This window comes from Dermacentor albipictus, chromosome 6 (assembly GCF_038994185.2).
Source record: "Dermacentor albipictus isolate Rhodes 1998 colony chromosome 6, USDA_Dalb.pri_finalv2, whole genome shotgun sequence".
NCBI classification, from domain to species: Eukaryota; Metazoa; Arthropoda; class Arachnida; order Ixodida; family Ixodidae; genus Dermacentor; species Dermacentor albipictus.
In genome coordinates this window covers 64,405,486-64,428,497 of record NC_091826.1, presented here as the reverse complement: position 1 = coordinate 64,428,497, position 23,012 = coordinate 64,405,486, and the positions used below count along the sequence as shown (strand labels likewise).

Genomic DNA, 23,012 nt, shown 5'->3' with positions numbered 1-23,012 from the left:
AAAGTGGATAATGCATGGCAAACATCATGAACTCTCTTACATGTTAACCAGAGGGTTCACTCATGCAGCCATGAAATTGTGATGCAGACACGATATATTGAAGCTGGTTTTGTGAAGTGTTTCATGCTTCCAAGGCTTCTTCAGTTGTGAAAGCTGTCTCCGTTAGCTAAATAAGCGATGAGAATAAAAAAAGAACTTCAACATGCTCACAATATGTTGGCCATTTGCAAGTAAACAGCAGCCTTTTTGGGCACCCAGGTTGCCTGGTGCAAATCTACTATGCCACAGTCCTTGCGTTACCCAGTACCAGCCACTTTAAAATGCAATGTGTTCAGAACCCTTTCCCTCTGTTTGTCTGCTTTGGAAACAGTTTAACATGTGTTCAGTAGGCGTCGAGAAAGGGGACAGAAAACACTGTGCACCACTGATTTCTAACATGTTTCGCTGGATGCAGCACACTGCACTGGATGCAGGTGAAGCCAGTGGAAATGCGATGTCATGCAGTCGCTTGTCCTGGAAGCAGGGCATATGGTGGACTAACTAGTGCGTGCGATCAGATAATATTGCTGCCGAAAAACTTTTCTTTGTGGTTTTTCACATTTTAGGAGGTCTCTACATGTCTGGTAAGCACTTTTATGACAATCTGAACCCGTATACGATAGTGTTCTCTTACATCAAGTTTTTTCTGATTTACCAGTGTTTCCATTGCACACCACTTATGTTAGCGACACTGTAGACACTACAATGGAAAAATTCTGGACACCTCGAAACACTGCTTGGGTAGTTTATGGCACATCAGGCAGGCATGTTAGGGGAAGAAATGCTACACACCCGTGCAACAAAGTGCTGCCGCAAAGTTGTCAAGCACCAACTTCCGGGACAAGGCCGGCTTCAGTCGAGGGCGCTCGATGTGCTGTTCATCCCCTGTAGTAGAGATCAGTGGCGTGGACCCTTTTATACTGGCTGTCTTTTCTGGTCGGAACCTTGGCAACAGCTTCCACCATACTTTTTTTGAACCTGCAACATGTGCAGAGAAAGTCACATCACTGTGCGTTGATTGTATGGCTTTATTGTGCTACATATTCTATCAAATCATTAAAAAATACAGTTCACACATTTTTACTTCTGTATATAGACAGTCTAGTTGCTATACGCGCGAAACATTACCATTCCTCTGACAGAATGCAACAATAGAAGCGTACACTGTAAAGCTACACTAAAATTTTAATTGATGTGACACCGTATGAGCATACAGTATGCTTACTGTATGCTTTAGCCCTGTGTCAAGTAAAAGTTAATTGTCAATCATTTATGGTGTATTTCTACTTATTCTGGGTCATCAAACTGTACAGTCAATGTTCCAAGTTTACACAATGTTGGCTTTTGATTGCCTATGTGATCCGTTTCCTACTTACGCATGCAGTAATCCCACTGTATTAAGGAAAAAGAGAATAGGAAATGCCGTGATAATCTTCTACATTTGATGAGGGCAGGAGCAATGACCAATAGCATGTGGTTGAAGCTACATAAATACTTAGTTTTCACACAGCTTAATTATTCAGCAAGTAATAAAGAGCTATCCTGTGTACCTCTGCATGACCAATAAAATCTGACTACTTGACACTGCACTAAGGCTGCCGCTTGGTACTGTTCGGCAGTTCAGCTTTGGTTTTCTGATATACAGAACTGTTTAGGTACCAGTAGTTTACTTTGCGAAAAAATGGAGCTTGGAGCACTGGTCATTTGCACATAAATAATGCGACAGCAAATATAACACAAGGATAGGAATATGGGTCTCTTGGAAAAAGTACATACACATTATGATTATAATGTGATGTGATGCCACAATGGAACAGAAAGCAACGCATAGAAGTGGACGGCGCTTCCATGCCACCAAGGTTATTGGACAGACAGTACTTCAGAAGTGCCCGCAACACAATGTGTTGGCGGGCTAGTTGGTGTGAATCCATAAATACTTTGTTAAGCGCAAAACAATGGACACAAGAAAGACGACCAGCACAAGGCGCTACACTCAACTGACATCACTTTATTGCGTCGCTCCTTTATAAATAGTAGAATCTAGAAGAACATCCGCAGTGAGCACCATGTGCAGAGACCACCAACAACCAATCACAAGAGCGTACTCATGCGACGGGATCCAAAAAACCATATTGAGCACTGCACAAGGTTAAAGAAGGCACACTAATGCACTGTGGCCCCAATGACTGTATGAAGAAAGCTTCCGATAACTCTCAGGCGGTGGTATCACAGCACTTTTTCAAAATCGTAGTATCACGAAACATGGCTTTGCACTTCCATATTTTACAATGTTGAGCCGAATGGGAACCTGTGCCTGTTGGTATGGATCGCTTAGGTTCGCAATGTTTCGTAATGCTACGATTTTGAAAAAAGAGCCGTGATACCACCGCCAGAGAGTTATCGGAAGTTTTCTTCATACAGTCATTGGGGTCACAGTGCATTAGTGTGCTTTCTTTAACCTTGTAAAGTGCTCAATATGTTTTTTTTTTATTCTGTCGCATGAGTGTGCTTTTTTGATCAGATGTTGGTGGTTCCTGCACATGATGTTCACAGCAAATGTTCTTCTAGATTCTACTGTCTACAAAGGAGGGACGCAATAAAGTGATGTCAGTTGAGAGTAGCGCCTTGTTCTGTAGTTTTTCTTGTGTCCGTTGTTTTGTGCTAAAAAAGCAATGATGTATTCCTTGTGTGTGTTTGAAGACAGCTCCACACGCAGTAGCGTATCCAGTATTGCTGCCCAGTGGTTTAGCTCGCCGCAGTTTGAAGTGCCACAACACATAAGGAGAGAAACCTGCATTATAGTCTTGTTGCAAACAAGAATATAACGTGAAGTGCATTCTGAGGCCAGAAACTATATAAAAAAAATTTCATGATGCACCGCTGTGCAAGGTTTTATAGCAAAGTCAAATACATTTAGTGTAAATATGACACTATGATGGTGCACAATGGTGGTAATCTGTAATAATATAAAAGGTGCCTTAATGTTACAACAAAAGCTGACATTACTTAATAATAGCCCTGTAAAATTTAGCATGCAGGGGCACCGCTTGGTTAAACAATAGTGATGTATTGTCTATGTACACAAGTATTACCCACGCATTTCTGCCATTGTCTAAATGGCATAAATGAATGGGTAATACTTGTATACATAGATATTACATCTCTATTGTTTAACCAAGTGGGTAAACTATGTCTGCCTGACACAAGACTAGAATTAAACCATAAATTATATATAGTCACCCTAACAGTAACACCTCATTTGAACTTCACAGTAAGTAGACGCCTGTTGATGCCAGCCTCCCCCAATGCTAAACTGTGCTGCATGCTCTACAGAGAAATTATAGTGGTATCACTCAACTCTGAAGCAATTCAGGACTGCAGCACTGTAGAAGACATCTACAAATGTCCCATTTCATGTATAACAGCCTGAATTGCTTGCACATCTTACCAAGTGCAAATTAAAATTTCTTTTTGTTTAGCATTTTTGCCTGCTAGACCACAATCCAATGTCATCAATATATTAACATATTACCTCAAAGAACCTAATTTGGCTTATAGATTAACACCTTTGCATACTGCCACAGCTGCACTCTGTCATATGCGTTGCAATCATAAAGGAGTGCTGGTCCACCAGCACTCCAATGTCACTAACAGTGATCACCTACACAGCTAAGTAAACGGTCATGATTCAGGTGGCAAATAGCTATGAGAAAAAAAAATCCACTCACCTTGAGAGCTATAATACTGCAATAACTTGAGAGAGATGGACCCATTGCAGGCAGCAGACCTCTTCTCAGCTCCAGCACAACAGCAACTTGCCTTTCAGTAAAAGAAAAGGATTGATTAGTAATGATAAGTTACCTTGTTTTTGCTGAGTATCAATACAATCTGACTTTCATGCATATCCTCTCTCCGCTTTAGTAATACAACTGAATTATTCGTCAAATAAAAGAGTCTATGATGATACCATTCGCTTCTCTTGTATGTCCAAATTTTTTCGCACTGATACCCCGTTTACTGCTTGCTTAGTGGCACGAATGCCTTGACTGCCCAGACATCATTCGAAGGAACACGTCTTGCTGCACCGCAAACGGTGCAGCAAGACGTTTTTTTCTGGTCACAATTAAAACGTGCACCCAAGCAAGAAAGTAACGATCACAGGTAGTGAGCGACTGCTATTGCCTCGAACGTTTATTTCCGTATTTTAACAGAAGTTCGTGTATCGGATACAGTATGCTCTCAAGCCAATACAAGCGTCAATACAAGAGCTCAACTGAACTCAGTTTTATTCTACGCTTTTAACGCGAGTGAACAAAAGGTTAGAAGTACCTCACGGAAATTGCGATCGAGCCAAACGCGCTACGACTGGAATCGATCTGAAAAGATAGGTTGATCCCTTTCCCCATTCATGCGTAATTTTTGCCCTAAGTCGTTGCATAGTGGTCTTTTGAAACAATATTTCTGTTCGCGACACCGGCTTACCACACATCATTTTAACACCTACGTTATGCAAACCAAATAAGATTAAAATGGGCTTACCTCATGAGCAAGTTACGAGCGCGCGTAGACTGTTGAACACCCGTTGAGAGCATTGCAAGCAGGCTATCCGTGTCCAAGCGCATACGTGCACCCAAACACAGGACAACTTCTTCGATGCCGCAGCGAGCAAAGTTTTGTACACGAAGTGAAAGACATCCAGCGCAAATATCTCCGCGCGATGACGGCAAATAACGAGCGCACAAGCGTACACAACACAGCAACAAATTCGGAACTTTGCCAATTCGAACGTGCCGAGTCCCAAGCAGCGTAACCATCCATCGTTTCTGTTCTTCGCTCCCGATGCGTCAATCTCTCTTCCTTGGGGTCTTGCTCCACCCTTGAGTACAAATCAAGAGATATTTACGGCGAATTAACAACATTTACAACACGACTCGAAAAATGCCGGCTGACTACACATGTGCATCTCCGTCTGCCACTCCTAACCGACGCGCAGCGCGCGCTGCCCCCTGGTGCCGTACTCTGAGCGCGGAGAACCGAACAGAATCGGTTTCGTTTTCGCATTTGTGCTCTAGTTACTGGAACTGCAATATAATTGCTTGACAATTAATTGAATTCTAAAAGAGGAGAACGCTTTCTCTCCCACAAGTTAGTGCGTTTTATACAAAGGGAGAGAGAATTCAAAAGGCAGAAAGGCAGGGAGGTCAACCAAAGCATTCGCTACTGGCGATAGCAAACCCCTGTGCTACAATGAAGTGCAAAGCAGTGCACTGCGATGCGTCCATAAGCTCGAGTACAGTGATAATTTGGGCGGGTTGGTGCATGTAATGAACGGGTAAATAATGAGTTGTGTCATAACATTACCCATGCATAAAGCACGTGGAACTAATGGTGTTGCATTCTAGGTCAAAAAGAAATAACGCTTGAATCGTTACATCTCGACACTGGGCATTCTTTCTTTCCGAAATATTTTTTTCTTCTTTTTGACAGTATACACAGTACTAGCACGGTAATAGGTCCTTCATCTTCAGTCACCTTCCAGTAGTTTACATACATGTCGGTGCATGTTCGCGTTCTTTATTCTACCGTACAAGAACGAGCGCGCTTACCGGTCTTGTTTCAAGATGAAGCGCCAAATGTTTGCGATTACATCTTACCGCAAGAATTAACACATGAACAGTGAAGATTATGCGTAATCGATTTGTCTCAATGAATGGGCAGTTATTGTAGGAGACGAGATATTTTGTAAATATCATGGGAATGAGTTCAACCAACTACATTGCAGTTCAGCAGTGCCCTTTGACACTTGGGTTAATTGCTTGCCGCAGTCGAAAATTTCCTCCGACCGTTGTACTTGGATCTATAGGCCGCCAGTCCCCTTCGAGACCATTTATTGCCAAATGTAAACGCAGTTACGGTCATTATACCACTCCCTGCGTTTCGGTACTGATTTAGAGTGCGCACAATTTTTGGCGTATAGAGCACCAATGTCATTCCCAGTGCACCAGCACCTGAGTGCCGCAAGCTTGTTTACGTATGCACGTATGTCCCCGGCTCTTCATTCACTTAAACATATATGCTGCGTTATTAACTACAAAGCGCTTAATTTGAGAACATTGCGAGAACACGCATATATTTGCGCATATGATCAGCGTTACTAAGCCCATATGCGCGGCAAACTGCGACCGGAATAGAAGATGCGTATATATATTTATACGATCTGTTATTGCAGCTTTTGGTAGAAGCCTAGCTCTCACATTTTGTACGCAACTTCATAATGCGTACAGTTTGCGTGTTCAATAAAGTATTGTTAGCTGAAACTTTATGAGTACGAGCGCTCATTCAGACAGCTTAAATTTTCTCACAATATACGGATGTTCTCATAACAAAAATACGGAATTCTCTCTGTTTCGTCCAAAACAGTGTATAGCCGTTATATGATTACAGTGAAAATGTCCGTAAAGCTGAATACGGAGAGCACTTTCCGTATATTAACGGCAGATTTTGCCGTATTTTTGAAATATGACATACTTTCCGTATTTTTATCTGCAGTTCTCCGTATAATGACAGAAATCCCCCGTAAAATTACGGAAATTTTTTACAGTGTAAGGAAGGGCAACGTCCCAGTCGTGGTGGTCCTTCGAAACGTACTTGGACAGCATGTCGGTAAGAGTACGGTTTAAGCGCTTTGTCAGGCCATTGGTTTGAGGATGGTATGAGGTAGTCAGCTTGTGTTGAATAGAGCAGGAACGCACAACGTCGGCGATAACTTTCGAGAGGAAGTTACGACCACGGTCAGTAAGCAGCTGTCGCGGGGCACCATGCACTAAGATAATGTCACGCAAGAGAAAGTCGGCGACGTCAGTGGCGCAACTGGTAGGAAGAGCCCGCGTGATAGCGTATCGGGTGGTGTAATCAGTTGCGACGGCTACCCATTTGTTCTCAGAGGATGACGTGGGAAAGGGACCGAGGAGGTCTAATCCAACACGAAAAATCGGTTCCACAGGGATGGGGATCGGCTGGAGATGACCGGAAGGTAGCACCTGAGGCGTTTTCCGACGCTGGCAGGGATCACAGGCAGCAACATAGCGTCGGACGGAGCGAGCAAGACCAGGCCAATAGAAGCGGCGGCGGACGCGGCCGTACGTGCGGGTTACGCCAAGATGTCCTGCAGTGGGTGCGTCATGCATCTGAAAGAGCACAGTCTGTCGTAGATGTTTTGGCACGACAAGAAGAAGATCAGGGCCATCAGGGAGGAAGCTCCTTCGGTACAGAATGCCGCCCTGGAGGACATATCGGCGAACGGATGCGTCGGTAGGTGTAGAGCGCAGACGCTCGATGAGTACTCGCAGCGATGGGTCTCGGTACTGCTCATCGGCGATGTTAGCGAAGGCAGACACAGAGAAAATGCCGTCGGCGGTACTACTGTCGGCGTCGTCAGGCTCGTCGACCGGGTAGCGAGACAGGCAGTCAGCGTCCTTGTGTAGTCGGCCAGATTTGTAGGTGACAGAGAACGAATATTCTTGGAGGCGTAAGGCCCAGCGACCAAGTCTTCCTGAAAGGTCTTTCAATGAGCATAACCAACAAAGCGCGTGATGGTCTGTGATGACGGAAAAGGGTCGGCCATATAAGTATGGGCGGAACTTCGCAACCGCCCAAACTAGGGCCAGACACTCACGCTCAGTGATGGAATAGTTGCGCTCCGCGGGCGAGAGGAGCCTGCTGGCGTAAGCGATAACACGGTCGTGGCCACGCTGGCGTTGAATAGCCGGTTGAATAGCCGTCTACTGAAATCGATGCTACAGAGTGATCCTCGAATGAGCAAAGTTGGGCCAGAGACCTCCCGCGTGGCAGCACTTGTGTCGTCAAGGCAAAATTGACCACTGGCAGGCAGACGCAATTCGCCGTAATAGATAAAATAGTATGAGGTAGTGTGATCCCGTGTGTAAGGAGGACGTCTTGCATAGGAGCCGCGATGTAGTGACCGTCGGGCACTGGTGGGGATGACTCGAAGTCAACTTAAGTCAGTGCCGAAGGTGGCAAACGAACGAAGTCGACGGAACTGAGGCGAGGAAGGTCTTGTTCAGCGGGATCCAGAACAGGCAGGTCGAGGCGGAGAGTACTGGCGGAGCAATCGATGAGAGCAGAATGTGCGGAGAGGAAGTCGAGGCCGAGGATGATGTCGTGGGGACAGTGAGCGATGACTGTGAATAGCACGGTAGTGGAGCGAGCAGCGAAGGAGACGCGGGCGGCACACATACCAATTACGGGGGCTCTTCCGCCATCGGCGACACGGACAACAGGCGTCGTGGCGGGCGTGATTATTTTCCTCAGCCGGGTACGAAGATCCGCGCTCATTACCGACAAATGCGCCCCAGTGTCTATGAGAGCTGATACAGGAACACCGTCGACTTGTACGTAAAGAAGGTTCAGATGAGTGGGCAACGTCAGGAGAGGATTTGACGGCGTAGGGAGCAATGCAGCGTCACCTCGAGGCGCTGCATCGTCTAGTTTTCCGGCTGGGAGCGGCGGCCGAAGGGAGTCGGCGAATAGGAACGACGGGGCTGGGGAGAGCGAGAATGTCGTCGTTGGGGCGAAGGTGAACGAGAAGAGGGGCGGTTCGGCGCAGGAGAATCGGTGGCGGCATTATCTGAGCGGGCAGCATAGCGACGAGAAAGGCCATCTGGGGGGCTAGAGTAGGCAGTATATGTAGACTGGTTCAGGGAACTCCAGCGACTGCGGCAGTGCCGAGAAATGTGCCCAATTCGATGGCAGTGAAAACAAATTGGCTTGTCGTCTGCAGTGCGCCATTCAGAGGGGTTGCGGAAACGTGGTGGGTAAGAAGGTGCGGGACGGGGTGGAATCGAAGATGCCGGGTGGGGATCAGGGCGATGGGCCGAGCAGATGGTGTGAATACCCATGTTGGCGAACTCCTGGCGGACAACTGCCTGAATCAGGGAAACAGTGACTGCAGGTGCATTGGAGGGGCTGGAGTCGAACGCAGCCGGATAGGCGGCCTCGAGCTCACGCCGGACAATCCTGGTAACATCGCCAGTGTTGTTGGGACGAGGAGCGTCGGCACAGGAAGATGTCGCCGGGGTGTTGGGCAGACGGGCAAACTGTTGGTCGATACGTCGGCTTTTAGCGAATTCCAGGCGGCGGCACTCTTTTATAACTGCATCCACCGTCGCGACGTTGTTAAATACGAGCAAGTTGAAGGCGTCATCGGCAATGCCTTTGAGGATGTGGGAGACCTTGTCGGACTCAGTCATGTGTGCGTCAACTTTGCGGCATAGAGCCAAGACGTCCTGAATGTACGTGACGTAGGGCTCCGTTGAGGTCTGCACACGACCGGGAAGCGCCTTCTGCGCGGCAAGTTGGTGACCGTAGGGGTTGCCGAACAAGTCTCGAAGCTTTTGCTTAAGCGAATCCCAACTGGTCAGCTCATCTTCGTGCGTCCGATACCAAACTCGAGGTGTGCCACCGAGGTAAAAGACGACGTTGGCGAGCATGATAGTTGGGTCCCACCGGTTATTGCGGCTGACGTGTTCGTAAAGGCTGATCCAGTCCTCGACGTCTTCCCCATCTTTTGCCGAGAATACGCCAGGATCACGGGGAGCGGAGAGGGTGATGTAGGTCGTCGAAGTGGCAGCAGGTGTCGGAGCCGGTGGAGTCGGGTTGGCGTCGCCGGGAGCCATGAAGGTAGGCTCGACGTACCGTCCACTGCGAAGCTCCGTGACGAGGTACAGGGAACGTCCACCTCCACCAAATATGTTACGTAGGAAGACACCGACGAAAAGCTATTTACAAGTATATTTACAAGGCTATACGCCGCAGTTGACCAAGAGGCAACAGCCCGCGCTAGCTTCCAATCGTCGTCTTCGTCTTCTTCCTGCTCGGCTCTTCGTCATTGGGGAATACTACCCCGTAGCAATATTAACTGGACAGATTGTCTTGACGAAAGCTTATTAGGTTGCAAAGTACTCAACTCTACCGCTATCACCAATTCGTTGTCGCGGTCGATTGCGCAAGACCCTTTTTTAGTGCCACTTGAGCTTCACTTTTATCCTTGATTCCTTTACGGAACCATAGCGCTGCAAGAACGATCGTTCCTACTGTCGCAAGAAGAGCCAGAACGAGTGGGTTTGAAGGTTTGGAAGATGAGCTGCCATCGCTCTCCTTGCATTCGGTGGTGTTTCGGCCTGTGAATTTTGTTCTACTTTTCGAAGGAACCTGGTCTGTTGTGGAGACCCCTCTTCGGGCCTTTGACGTGTATTTTTATCATCGTGCGAGTCTCCTGTAGTACCCTGGTGCAGTACTTGGCCACAACCTCCTATATGAACACAACAATCAAACCCCGGCCCTCAGTCCCCAGCAGCTGCGAAGCAACTGACCACGGCGGCGGTCAGACCTGTGGCGCAGCAGAGGGTGCACAGAATCACTGGCTCGGGACAGGCCGCCATTGGAATATGAACCTGGCAACGTTTAACGCTAGAACGTTATCTAGTGAGGCGAGTCTAGCAGTGCTATTGGAGGAATTAGAGGGCAGTAAATGGGATATAATAGGGCTCAGTGAAGTTAGGAGGCCAAAAGAAGCATATACAGTGCTAAAAAGCGGGCACGTCCTGTGCTACCGTGGCTTAGCGGAGAGAACTAGGAGTCGGATTCCTCATTAATAAGGATATAGCTGGTAACATACAGGAATTCTATAGCATTAACGAGAGGGTGGCAGGTCTTGCTGTGAAACTTATTAAGAGGTACAAAATGAAGATTGTACAGGTCTACGTACAGGTCTACGTATTGTATAGGTCTTCCTGGTCATCCAGTCATGATGACCAGGAAGTCGAAAGCTTCTATGAAGACGTGGAATCGGCGATGGGCAGAGTGAAAACTAAATACACCATACTAATGGGCGACTTTAATGCCAAGGTAGGCAAGAAGCAGGCTGGAGACAAGGCAGTGGGGGAATATGGCATAGGCACTAGGAATAGCAGGCGAGAGTTATTAGCGGAACAGAATAATATGAGGATAATGAATACCTTCTTCCGCAAGCGGGATAGCCGAAAGTGGACGTGGAGGAGCCCGAACGGCGAGTCTAGAAATGAAATAGACTTCATACTCTGCGCTATAACCCTGGCATCATACAAGATGTGGACGTGCTCGGCAAGGTGCGCTGCAGTGACCACAGGATGGTAAGAACTCGAATTAGTCTAGACCTGAGGAGGGAACGGAAGAAACTGGTACATAAGAAGCCGATTATTGAGTTAGCGGTAATAGGGAAAATAGAAGAATTCCGGATCAAGCTACAGAACAGGTATTCGGCTTTAACTCAGGAAGAGGACCTTAGTGTTGAAACAATGAACGACAATGTTGTGGGCATCATTAAGGAGTGTGCAATGGAAGTGGGTGGTAACTCCGTTAGGCAGGATACCAGCAAACTATCGCAGGAGACGAAAGATCTGATCAAGAAACGCCAATGTATGAAAGCATCTAACCCTACAGCTAGAATAGAACTGGCAGAACTTTCGAAGTTAATCAACAAGCGTAAGACAACTGACATAAGAAAGTATAATATGGATAGAATTGAACATGCTCTCAGGAACGGAGGAAGCCTAAAAACAGTGAAGAAGAAACTACGAATTGGCAAGAATCAGATGTATGCGTTAAGAGACAAAGCCGGCAATATCATTACTAATATGGATGAGATAGTTCAAGTGGCTGAGGAGTTCTATAGAGATTTATGCAGTACCAGTGGCACCCACGACGATAATGCAAGAGAAAATAGTCTAGACGATTTCGATATCCCAAAGGTAACCCCGGAAGAAGTAAAGAAAGCCTTGGGAGATATGCAAAGAGGGAAGGCAGCTGGGGAGGATCAGGTAACAGCAGATTTGTTGAAGGATGGGGGACAGATTGTTCTAGAGAAACTGGCCACCCTGTATACGCAATGCCTCATGTCCTCGAGCGTACCGGAATCTTGGAAGAACGCTAACATAATCCTAATCCATAAGAAAGGGGACGCCAAAGACTTGAAAAATTATAGACCGATCAGCTTACTGTCCGTTGCCTACAAACTATTTACTAAGGTAATCGCAAATAGAATCAGGAGCACCTTAGACCTCTGTCAAGCAAAGGACCAGGCAGGATTCCGTAAAGGCTACTCAACAATAGATCATATTCACACTATCAATCAGGTGATAGAGAAATGTGCCCAATATAACCGACCCTATATATAGCTTTCATTGATTACGAGAAAGCGTTCGATTCTGTCGAAACCTCAGCAGTCATGGAGGCATTACGGAATCAGGGTGTAGACGAGCCGTATGTAAAAATACTGAAAGATATCTATAGCGGCTCCACAGCCACCGTAGTCCTCCATATAAAGCAAGCAACAAAATCCCAATAAAGAAAGGCGTCAGGCAGGGAGATACGATATCTCCAATGCTATTCACAGCGTGCTTACAGGAGGGATTCAGAGACCTGGATTGGGAAGAATTGGGGATAAAATTTAAAGGAGAATACCTTAGAAACTTGCGATTCGCTGATGATATTGCCTTGCTTAGTAACTCAGGGGACCAATTTCAATGCATGCTCACTGACCTGGAGAGGCAAAGCAGAAGAGTGGGTCTAAAAATTAATATGCAGAAAATAAAGTAATGCTTAACAGTCTCAGTAGAGAACAGGAATTTACAATAGGCAGCGAGGCACTGGAAGTCGTAAGGGAATACATCTACATAAGGCAGGTAGTGACGGCGGATCCGGATCATGAGAAGGAAATAATCAGAAGAATAAGAATGGGCTGCAGAGCATTTGGCAGGCATTCTCAGATCATGAACAGCAGGTTGCCATTATCCCTGAAGAGAAAAGTATATAATAGCTGTGTCTTACCAGTACTCACCTATGGGGCAGAAACCTGGAGGCTTACGAAAAGGTTTCTACTCAAATTTAGGACGACCCAACGAGCTATGGAAAGAAGGATGATATGTGTAACGTTAAGGGATATGAAAAGAGCAGATTGGGTGAGGGAACAAACGCGAGTTAATGACATCTTAGTTGAAATCAAGAAAAAGAAATGGGCATGGGCAGGACATGTAATGAGGAAGGAATATAACCGGTGGTCATTAAGGGTTACGGACTGGATCCCAAGGGAAGGGAAGCGTAGCAGGGGGCGGCAGAAAGTAAGGTGGGCGTATGAGATTAAGAAGTTTGCAGGCACGGCATGGCCACAATTAGTACATGACAGGGGTTGTTGGAGAAGTATGGGAGAGGCCTTTGCCCTGCAGTGGGCGTAACCAGGCTGATGATGATGATGATGATGATGATGATGATGATGATGAGTCTGCTGTAGTGGACTTGTGCAGCTCATCCTCGTATACGACTGTGTTTCCAACTGTGTCGACGTTGTGCTTTTTTCTCAGCGGCTGCGCGTGTTGTGAGTCGCCTCTTACTAATCCTTATTGCGGACATGGTAAAAACAAACAAGCAAAAATAAAGTTAGGCTCAAAAATCAATGACAGCCCTTTTTTTGGAAGTGGCAATATAAAACAGTGAGTGGGAACATCTTTTAAGACAATCTGAAATCCTATTAGCTACAATTAGTGTGTAGTCAAGATGTCTGCCTCTTTTCAACTGCTCTCGCCGTACCCAAGGGTTTCAAGGAGGCCAGTGGTGCCTAAATCGACCGCTGGGCAGACGTCTTCACATTCTAATAAAACATGCTTAATCGTTTCCCTGGCTTTCCAACTTCGCCGTGTCTCGGAGTGAAGCGAAAGTCGCAGTCTGTTTCACATGGTTCGATTGGGGCTAAAGCAACCCTTTTGCCGCGCACGTCGCAGAACGATTTTCGCTTGCAGCTTGCACATATGCGCTTGCGGCAGTGGCGTAGCCAGAAATTTCGTTTGTGGGGGGCTCACTTTGCAGCTCGGGCGCCTCCTGATAGAATTAGTGGAGGGAACAATAATATATATATTGTTACGTCCAAGCGCGTCAAAGGGACGCGGGGATCAAGAAGAGAGAGGAAGAGGAGAACGAAGACTGCGCAGCGGCCATTCCTGTTGTTCGTAGCCTGCCGTTCCTGCTCGCGCACGCCCGAATAAACCCCTTTTCCCCGTGCTTGTAACAAATTGGTGGACGGTGCGGGGTACACCTCGTAACCACGGAGCCTACGCTGCTACAACTTCGCCGAAGCCGTCGACTTGCCGGACTTCCGCCACCATCACCTGACATGACTGAATACGCCTGCCAGATCCCCGAACGTTCTGACGCGGCTTCAAGGCCAGCACCTGGCGTTCCGTGGCAATACTACCGGGTGCCACTCACATTCGGGGGAAAAGCCGGAGAAGATGTCGACGAGTGGCTCACGAACTACCGAAGGGTGAGCCGATCTAATGGTTGGAACTCGACCGCGCAGTTGTCAAATGTTGTGTTTTCCCTTACCGACACAGCACTCGTCTGGTATGAGAATCACGAAGACACGCTCACTTCATGGGAGCTTTTCGTAGAGGAGCTTAGAGCGTGTTTTGGAGACTCTAGCGCAAAAAAGAAACGCGCCGAACAGACGCTTTCGCAAAGAGCTCAGATTCCCGGCGAGACCTGTACGACTTATATAGAAGAAGTGCTGAAACTGTGCAAAATAGTGAACTTTCAAATGTCTGAAGAGGACAAAGTTGGACATTTGTTGAAAGGGATAGCCGAAGACGTCTACAATTTTTTGATCGGCAAAGAAAGCTTGGATTCCGTGTCTGACGTCATTCGCCACTGCAGGACCTTTGAGACGCTGAAGATGCGACGGATAATACCGAAGTTTGGTCGCCTGGCTAATGTCACGACGGTGGCAAGTGTAGACCCGAGTTCGTGTGTTGACCTTCCATCAACAATACGGCAGATTTTTCGCGAAGAGTTGCTCCATCGGGAAGAGATGCACCGTTGCACACCCGGCATCGCTGGTGCGTACTTACCACACGAGATGCGAAACACGGCCGTTTCGACCGCATGGCAACCCACGGTTCACTCAGCGACCGTCGAGTATTGGTCTACCCCACAAACGAGAGGGACCCTAAGCTATCGAGATCATGACTACGACCAACGCCCTCGCCGCACGCATGCCTCCGGGCGGCCGATGCCTAGCCGTGATGAATGGGACCCACCTGCTGGCTATGCAGTCGACAGCAACATGCGTGACTACGTGCAAGAACATCGAAATTTGCGGCATCTGCCAGTATGTTTCCAATGCGGTGTCGCGGGCCACATAGCGAGATTTTGCAATCGTCGCCCAACTACGTGGAATCGTCGATCGGGGTCTTCAACAAGGACCACACCACCTACGAGGACAACTCAGCAGCCATGCACCTCTTGGTCAGCTGGCGTCCCTCCTGGCAACGATTACTGGCAGAGAAGCTTCCGGAGCCGCTCGCCGCCATCTGACAGGAGTTTGACGCCACCACCAACTTCTCGTGCACCGCGTTTACGTCAATCTCCATCGCCGGTGCGCCGCTCAGCCTCGCCTTCACAACCGGAAAACTAGCTAGCGCGGCCGATGGGGGTGAGGTCGCTCGACACGCGCTATCGACAGAAATGCCCCCCTGCAGTTGCTATGATTAAGAACAAAGTGCATGTACTTGTTGATGGTGTTCCTACAATGGCTTTAGTGGATACCGGGGCAACTGTATCCGTAATGAGTCTCGGTTTTAAAGGGCGGTTGGGGCGCAAAGTCGTATTTCCGTGGGACCAGGCTGCAACGTGTTGTGGAGTGAGCGGCGAGTCGTTGCGCCCTGTTTGTGTGTGCACTGCTGAAGTGTCCCTGGCTGGTGGAGTTTTCGCGACGGAGTTCGTAGATATTCCCCGATCGACGCACGAAGTGATTTTGGGCATCGACTTTTTGCGGCAGTGTGGTGCGACCGTTGATTGTCGCACGGGGGAAGTTTGCGTCGATGGCCATGTTTCGTCCGGGCTCTTAGAGGAGACTTGCAGTCAAGGTGAACTTTGTGTGTCTGCAGATACTGTTGTGCCTGCGTCCACCTCGGTGTGCGTGCCGGTTGTATGTCGCGGTGAAGTTCCACACAGTTTCGATGCCTCCGTAGAGCCAATGCATCTAAATTGTGTGAAGAAGAACGTTTTTGTCCCTCATTGTGTGGTATCCATCGGCAACGGGCGTGCTGGCTTGTGGACGGCCAACTGCTTGGCAGAACCCGTCCTGCTTCCAGACGGCTTGAAACTCGCCTACTTTACAGAATACACGTCTTCGTTCATAGCCGTACTAACAGACTCGCCGTGTGAACCTGCTGACCTTCGCCAAGTCTCAGACAAAAAGCTTCTGTCTATGATAAACAAGTCGCTCAGCACAAAGGAGCGCTATACCTTGGTGGATACGCTTTCTAAGCATCTGTCAGTGTTTGACTTTGCGCAGCCGGACAAAGCGTTCTCGATTCCCGAGTCACGAACGCGCCATACTATCGATACAGGATCTGCGCGCCCGATCAGGCAAAAGCCTTATCGCGTGTCGCCTAACGAGCGCAAGATAATCGGGGAACAAGTGAGTGACATGATGAAAAATGGGATAATTCAAGAGTCCTCGAGTCCTTGGGCAGCTCCGGTCATACTCGTCAGAAAGAAAGACGGTAACTGGAGATTTTGCGTCGATTATCGAAGATTGAACGCCGTAACTAAGAAGGATGTCTACCCGCTGCCCCGGATTGATGATGCAATTGATTGCCTTCATTCGGCCTCTTATTTTTCTTCCGTGGACCTGCGCTCAGGATATTGGCAAATCCCGATACACCCGACAGACAGAGAGAAAACAGCCTTCATAACCCCGGATGGATTATTCGAATTCAATGTGATGCCATTTGGGTTGTGCAACGCTCCAGCAACCTTTGAAAGGTTCATGGACACCATTCTGCGTGGGTTAAAATGGAACATCTGTATGTGCTATCTTGACGACGTTGTTATATTCGGGCGCACATTCAATGAGCACAATACGCGCCTGGATATTGTCCTCGACTGCATCAAAAACGCCGGCCTGGTTCTGAACTCCAAGAAATGTAAATTTGGTGACCGTCAAACCCTTGTGCTGGGTCATCTTGTTGACAAAGACGGTATCCGGCCTGATCCCCTCAAGACGGCAGCTGTCGAAGCATTCAGTGCACCGCAGTCAGTGAAGCAACTTCGTAGTTTTCTGGGTCTTTGCTCTTACTTTCGCCGATTTATTCCTGGTTTTGCTGACGTCGCTTATCCTCTGACAAATCTGCTGCATAAAGACGCACGGTTTGAGTGGACACCCGAGTGCGATTCTGCATTTCGTCAGCTGAAGTTCCTGTTAACCTCTCGACCTATTCTTCGCCACTTCAATCCTACTGCGCCGACAGAAATCCACACAGATGCTAGTGGCGTTGGTCTGGGTGCCGTATTGGTCCAACGCTATGACGACCGTCAGCACGTGATTGCTTATGCAAGCCGCTCATTAAGCAAACCTGAACGGAATTACACGGTGACAGAGCAAGAATGCCTCGCTGTAATCTTTGCGGTTCAGCGATTTCGCTCGTACTTGTACGGACGCCCATTCCAAGTCGTCACAGACCACCATTCCCTGTGCTGGCTCGTGAACCTTCGCGACCCTTGTGGTCGCCTTGCGCGCTGGGCTTTGAGGTTGCAGGAATATAACTTCACTGTTTCCTACAAGAGTGGCCGAAAACACGCTGACGCAGACTGCCTTTCCCGTATGCCGCTTGCCACGACGGACTGCGACGCAGACGATTTTGATCATCTCGTCGCTTCTGTGACACCCGCTTTTCCAGATATCGATGCGTTCAAAACAGAACAACGGACAGACACTAAATTGGAGCCACTCTTTACTTCTGCCCATTCAAGTGCAACAAGCAGCTACTGTGTACGTGACGGGCTCCTGTACAAAAGGAACTACTCAAGCACGGGTGCACGCTTCCTTCTAGTGGTGCCGGAGCGTCTCCGGCCAGCAATCCTTCAGGCTGTGCACGATGACCCTACCTCCGGGCACTTAGGCACTGTGCGCACACTTTATCGCATTCAAGAACGCTTTTACTGGCCCCGGATGCGACATTCAGTTGAGTTTTATGTCGCCAGCTGCATACAGTGCCAACGTCGGAAACGCCCAACCACTGCCCCATCTGGTTTCCTTCAACCTGTGCCGCCTTCCAGCTCACCCTTTTGGCAAGTTGGAATTGATCTGTTAGGCCCTTTTCCAAAGTCATCTAAGGGGAACCGCTGGATAATTGTCTGCGCCGACTATTTCACACGCTATTGCGAGACGGCGGCTATACCATCAGCAACTGCCACCGAAGTGTCACTTTTCTTACTTCACGCTATTGTTCTACGACATGGACCACCTGGTGTTATCATAAGCGACCGGGGACGTCAATTCACGGCGGATATCGTGGAAGAGCTTGTGCGTTTGTGTAACTCGCACCTCAGGCACTCGACGCCATATCATCCGCAAACGAACGGCCTCACTGAGCGCACCAATCGAACGATCACAAATATGCTTTCCATGTATGTGGCGTCCGATCACAAGAATTGGGATGAAGTTCTACCGTTTATTACTTACGCATACAACACCGCCAAGCACGAGACAACCGGCTACAGCCCTTTCTTCCTTCTATATGCTCGGCCGCCCCGGTATACGCTCGACACTGTCCTCCCTTTTTACCACCACGACAATCCTACGGTCGCCGATACGCTGTGCCTCGCTGAAGAGGCTCGGAGACTTGCGCGTCTTCGGACTTTGGCATCACAAGAAAACTCGAAAGCCCGCTACGACGCACGACATCGGCCAGTTACATATAACCCTGGTGATCTCGTTTGGCTTTGGACTCCCACAAGGAAGCGCGGTTTGTGTCAAAAGCTGCTGGCAAACTACGATGGACCGTATGTTGTCATCGACAGTCAGCGAAGTGAACTATACTCTCGCGCGCCTCACGAACACTGGTAGACGTTCTGCTAGGACACAAGTCGCTCATGTCGCACGGTTGAAATCATGCACGCCACGACAAGCTAGTTGACTCGCCCAGGGCGCTTTGTCTGCGAGGGGAGGTATGTTACGTCCAAGCGCGTCAAAGGGACGCGGGCATCAAGAAGAGAGAGGAAGAGGAGAACGAAGACTGCGCAGCGGCCATTCCTGTTGTTCGTAGCCTGCCGTTCCTGCTCTCGCACGCCCGAATAAACCCCTTTTCCCCGTGCTTGTAACAATATATATATATATATATATATACATATCTCGGTCATTCAACAACCATGCTTACATTTTCGGACATATGAACGACCAGAGGAAAATCTAAATGACGCTTTCCTTTGTTAGAATGCATTGCGCAGGTGCAGCTATCACCGGTTGTGTATTGCGAGTAATTGCTCCGAAATTATATATAACACATATAACACATATAAAAAGCAGGAGTTCTGCAAAATATACGAGGGGGAGTCAAATGAAAGTGAGCCAATGCGAATATATGACAAATGGGGTACTTTATTTAAAAGTAGTCACCATGAGTATTTAGACACTTGTCCTACTAACGAGTCGCGTAATTCCCGTCTCATAAGACTTCTTGGGTTGCTGCCTCAAAAATCTGTAACTAATTACACTTCATCTTCCGACATGAATCTGGTTCCCTTAAGCAGTTTTTTTTTCAAATTTTACCAAATGTGGAAGACACAAGGCAACAGGTCTGGGCTGCATGAGGGATGATGCAGCATTTCCCACTTTAACTTTGCCAGTTTTGTATTAACCACATCAGCGACGTGGGAACGGGCAACGTCGTGAAGGAAGATGTTCCCAATGCTCAATTTTCCACGTCGTTTGTTCTAGATTGCGACACGCAGCCGATCCGACCTTTCACAATATCTCAAATTATTTAGAGTTTCTCCAGGTTTAGAAAATTCGATCAATAATGGCCCTTAACGATCTAAAAAGAAGTCAGCACTTTTCCGGCAGAAATGACGGCCACTGTTTTCCTTGGGAGTGGTGAATTTAAATGTTTCCACTGTAAGCTTTGCCGTAGTGTTTCAGGCTAGTAGTAGCGGCACCATGAGTCATTCCCGGTCACAATTGCAGACAAAGAGTCGTCGAGCTCATCTGGGGTTCTTTGACGTGCACTTAAATCTAAGTACACGGGTGTTTTCGCCTCCCTCAAAATGCAGCCGCTGTCAGCGGGATTCGATCTCGCGACCCCGTGCTCAGCAGCCCAACACCATAGCCACTGAGCGACCACGGCCTTTTCAATTGTGTTCAGGGTGATTGCACGGTGGCTTTGGCCCGGGCATGGATCGTCTTTGTGACTTTCATGTCCTTCTTTGAACAGTTTGCTACAACGCTTCAAAGTGGCCAATGAAACGCAATCTTCCACGCATACGGTAGCAATACGGCGAATAATTTCTTTTTGGGAAACATCTTCATTTGTCAAAAACCTCACGACACAGAGCTGTTCGACTTTTGGAGGGTCCATTATGTCACGCAGTCATGTTCAACCCAGAGTATGAGAGCTATAAAGAACATTTAACCTCACCTCTGCATGTCACTTGTAAATGAGATGCGTATGTGCTATGCGCATGCCTCAAAAATAATGAAACTAACCATCATTGCGCGGCACGGGTTGTCTCACTTTCATTTGACTCGCCTTCGTACATTAGAAATGCGAAGATACAATGGAATATACAAATGTGAAGATACAGCTTGCAGATGCAGATATATATATGCGAAGTGAACAAAGTTCACTCCGCATATACACAAAACCTCGCAACAAGATGTTTAAATATACGTATAAGTTTCCAATAAATCTACGTACCTAAGAAAAAGCCACTATATATAATGCATCAAACAAGGCAAATAAACAGGTTGCGCAACCACAGGTACACAGATCACAGCACCCCCCCGCCTCCCTCCACTCCCAAAATATATCGCGTGCGACGGAAGGCGGCGCGCTTCCTCCCCGCTTTTCTCCCTTGCGCACACAAGACTGAGCCACCATCGTCGGCTCGACCCCTCCCCTTTCCCCCCACGCTTTCACTCGCACATAGAGCATGCGGTCACGATGTTATCGCCCTTGGCCTTTATTTATACGGAACATGAGGGCAACGGCAGGAATGCGCCTGGAGTCTTTGGCGTCAAATGTTTACAACAGCATTAAACCCACAAAGTTCCGGAATTGAAAATCTAAAGCACGACTTTGGAAATGTCAATGCACCTTTCGCATCAAAATGTTATGAGAACTTTATACCCGCAAAGTTTCAGAATTGAAATCCAAGCGCTCCGTAGATACTGCGGCCTCCGCGAGGTGCCGAGACGAGCCCGCTCGCCATCATAACGCCCTTGAAATTTTGTGCTCGGTGGGGCTCCTTGCGTTACGATATGCGAGTCCCGATGCATGGGCGTTTCCGCGAAATCTAGCCCGATTTCTCAATGTTTGCGCTAAAATGTTTTTTCGAGCGTGAATTAAGGACATTCTAGACAAAATCGAGCATGATTTCCGGCGCCGGGAGGTGTTTTCGTCGGCGGCGCATGAGAGCACGAAAAAAATTTCGAAGGGGGGGGGGGGGCTGAAGCCCCATAAGCCCCCCCCCTCCCCCTGGCTACTCCCCTGGTTTGCGGCAGCGTGATTTCTGTCGCAGCGATGCGCAAGGTTGCCTCTTGCTCGCGAAGTATTCATGCCTACGTGGATACTTCGTATCCATACAGTATCTAAGTTCGTATCCATGCGTATCCAAGTATCCATGCGTGATTATTGAACCTGGCAACATTTGAGTGCGCGAACCCTGTCAAGTGATGAATTACCAGGCATTGCCTGGGATATTATTGGTGTTAGTGAGGTTAGAACAACCGATGACTCTTATACAGTGGTGACTAACGGCCACGTCCTCTGCTACAAACGTCTTCCTGATAGGATTTCTGACCCACAAGGACATAGCGAGCGACATTGAATTCTACAGCGTTAATGTCAGGGTAGCAGTCGTATAGTAATATAATAAATGTGAATATGGGAGGTAAAGAATAAAGGTAGTAGAAGGCTACGCTCCAATCTCCGCTCACGATGATGTAGGAATAGAACAGTTTTATGAAGATGCTAAATTAGTGGGGAACAAGGTGCAAACGCAGCATACTGAGCAATCATGGGCACTTCACTGCAAAAGTGGACAAAAAGCAGGCTGGAGAACAAGCAATTGGCAACTACGGCATCGATTCTAGGAACACTAGAGCAGAGATGTTGGTAGAATTCGCGTAAAGGAATAGGCCCCGAATAGTGAATACTTTCTTCAGGAAGCGAAGTAACAGGCAGTGGACCTGGAAAAGCCTCAAAGGAGGCACAAGAAACGAAATATATTTCCTACTTCCTGCAGATCCGAGCATAGTGCAGGATGCAGAAGGGTTAGGTAGGGTAAAGTGTCGTGACCATAGGTTATATGGTGCAGTGCGAAGCACAAGAGAGGGACACAGAAAGTATATTCTCGAGTATTCTGAGACAGTATTATTGTATATAAGGAAAACAAAAGCTAGTGCCGCAGCAAGGGGCTTCGTACTAAAAATGTCATGCATTTTTGGAACTCCATGTGGGCCAAAGCTTCCGCGTGCCTTAGCAGAGGGCACGTGCCTAAAAGGTTACGAAGAAGAAGTTGAATCGAACGCCGTTTCGCGTTTAGCCGAGATCGAGTTCCCTGATAGAGAAGAACGTCTCCTTGCGTCTAGCTGGCACCATGAGCGAAGGAGGCACGTACTCCAAGGCAGACGGAAAAGACTCCAAGGCGTCGAAACGCCATCGGAGTCGCTCCCGGGCCGGCACGGTGACCTCGGCAACGTCCAGGAGGAGGTGAGCTGCTGCATTACTGGGCCCTTTTCGATAGTGTAATTACCATGGTGCCACAAACTTGGACGCTGCCCGGCGCCCTGCTGCGGCAGTTGGGAGTAGTCGTCTGCTATTTCTGGAATTTGCGAAGAATTTTGTTTGCCAGCTGCAGTAAAA

General features: G+C 48.0%; 1 protein-coding gene and 1 long non-coding RNA gene across 2 annotated transcripts in view; one reads left to right on the top strand and one right to left on the bottom strand.

The window, feature by feature from the left end:
• Positions 1–23,012, top strand: part of LOC139046773 (uncharacterized) — a 109,457-nt gene that overhangs the window by 45,878 nt on the left and 40,567 nt on the right. The window lies entirely within an intron of this gene.
• Positions 751–4,715, bottom strand: LOC139046877 (uncharacterized). The gene is made up of 3 exons (XR_011506964.1): positions 4,579–4,715; positions 3,768–3,858; positions 751–1,017 (listed from the first exon to the last, which is right to left on the bottom strand). It is a non-coding gene; the product is annotated as an uncharacterized lncRNA (long non-coding RNA).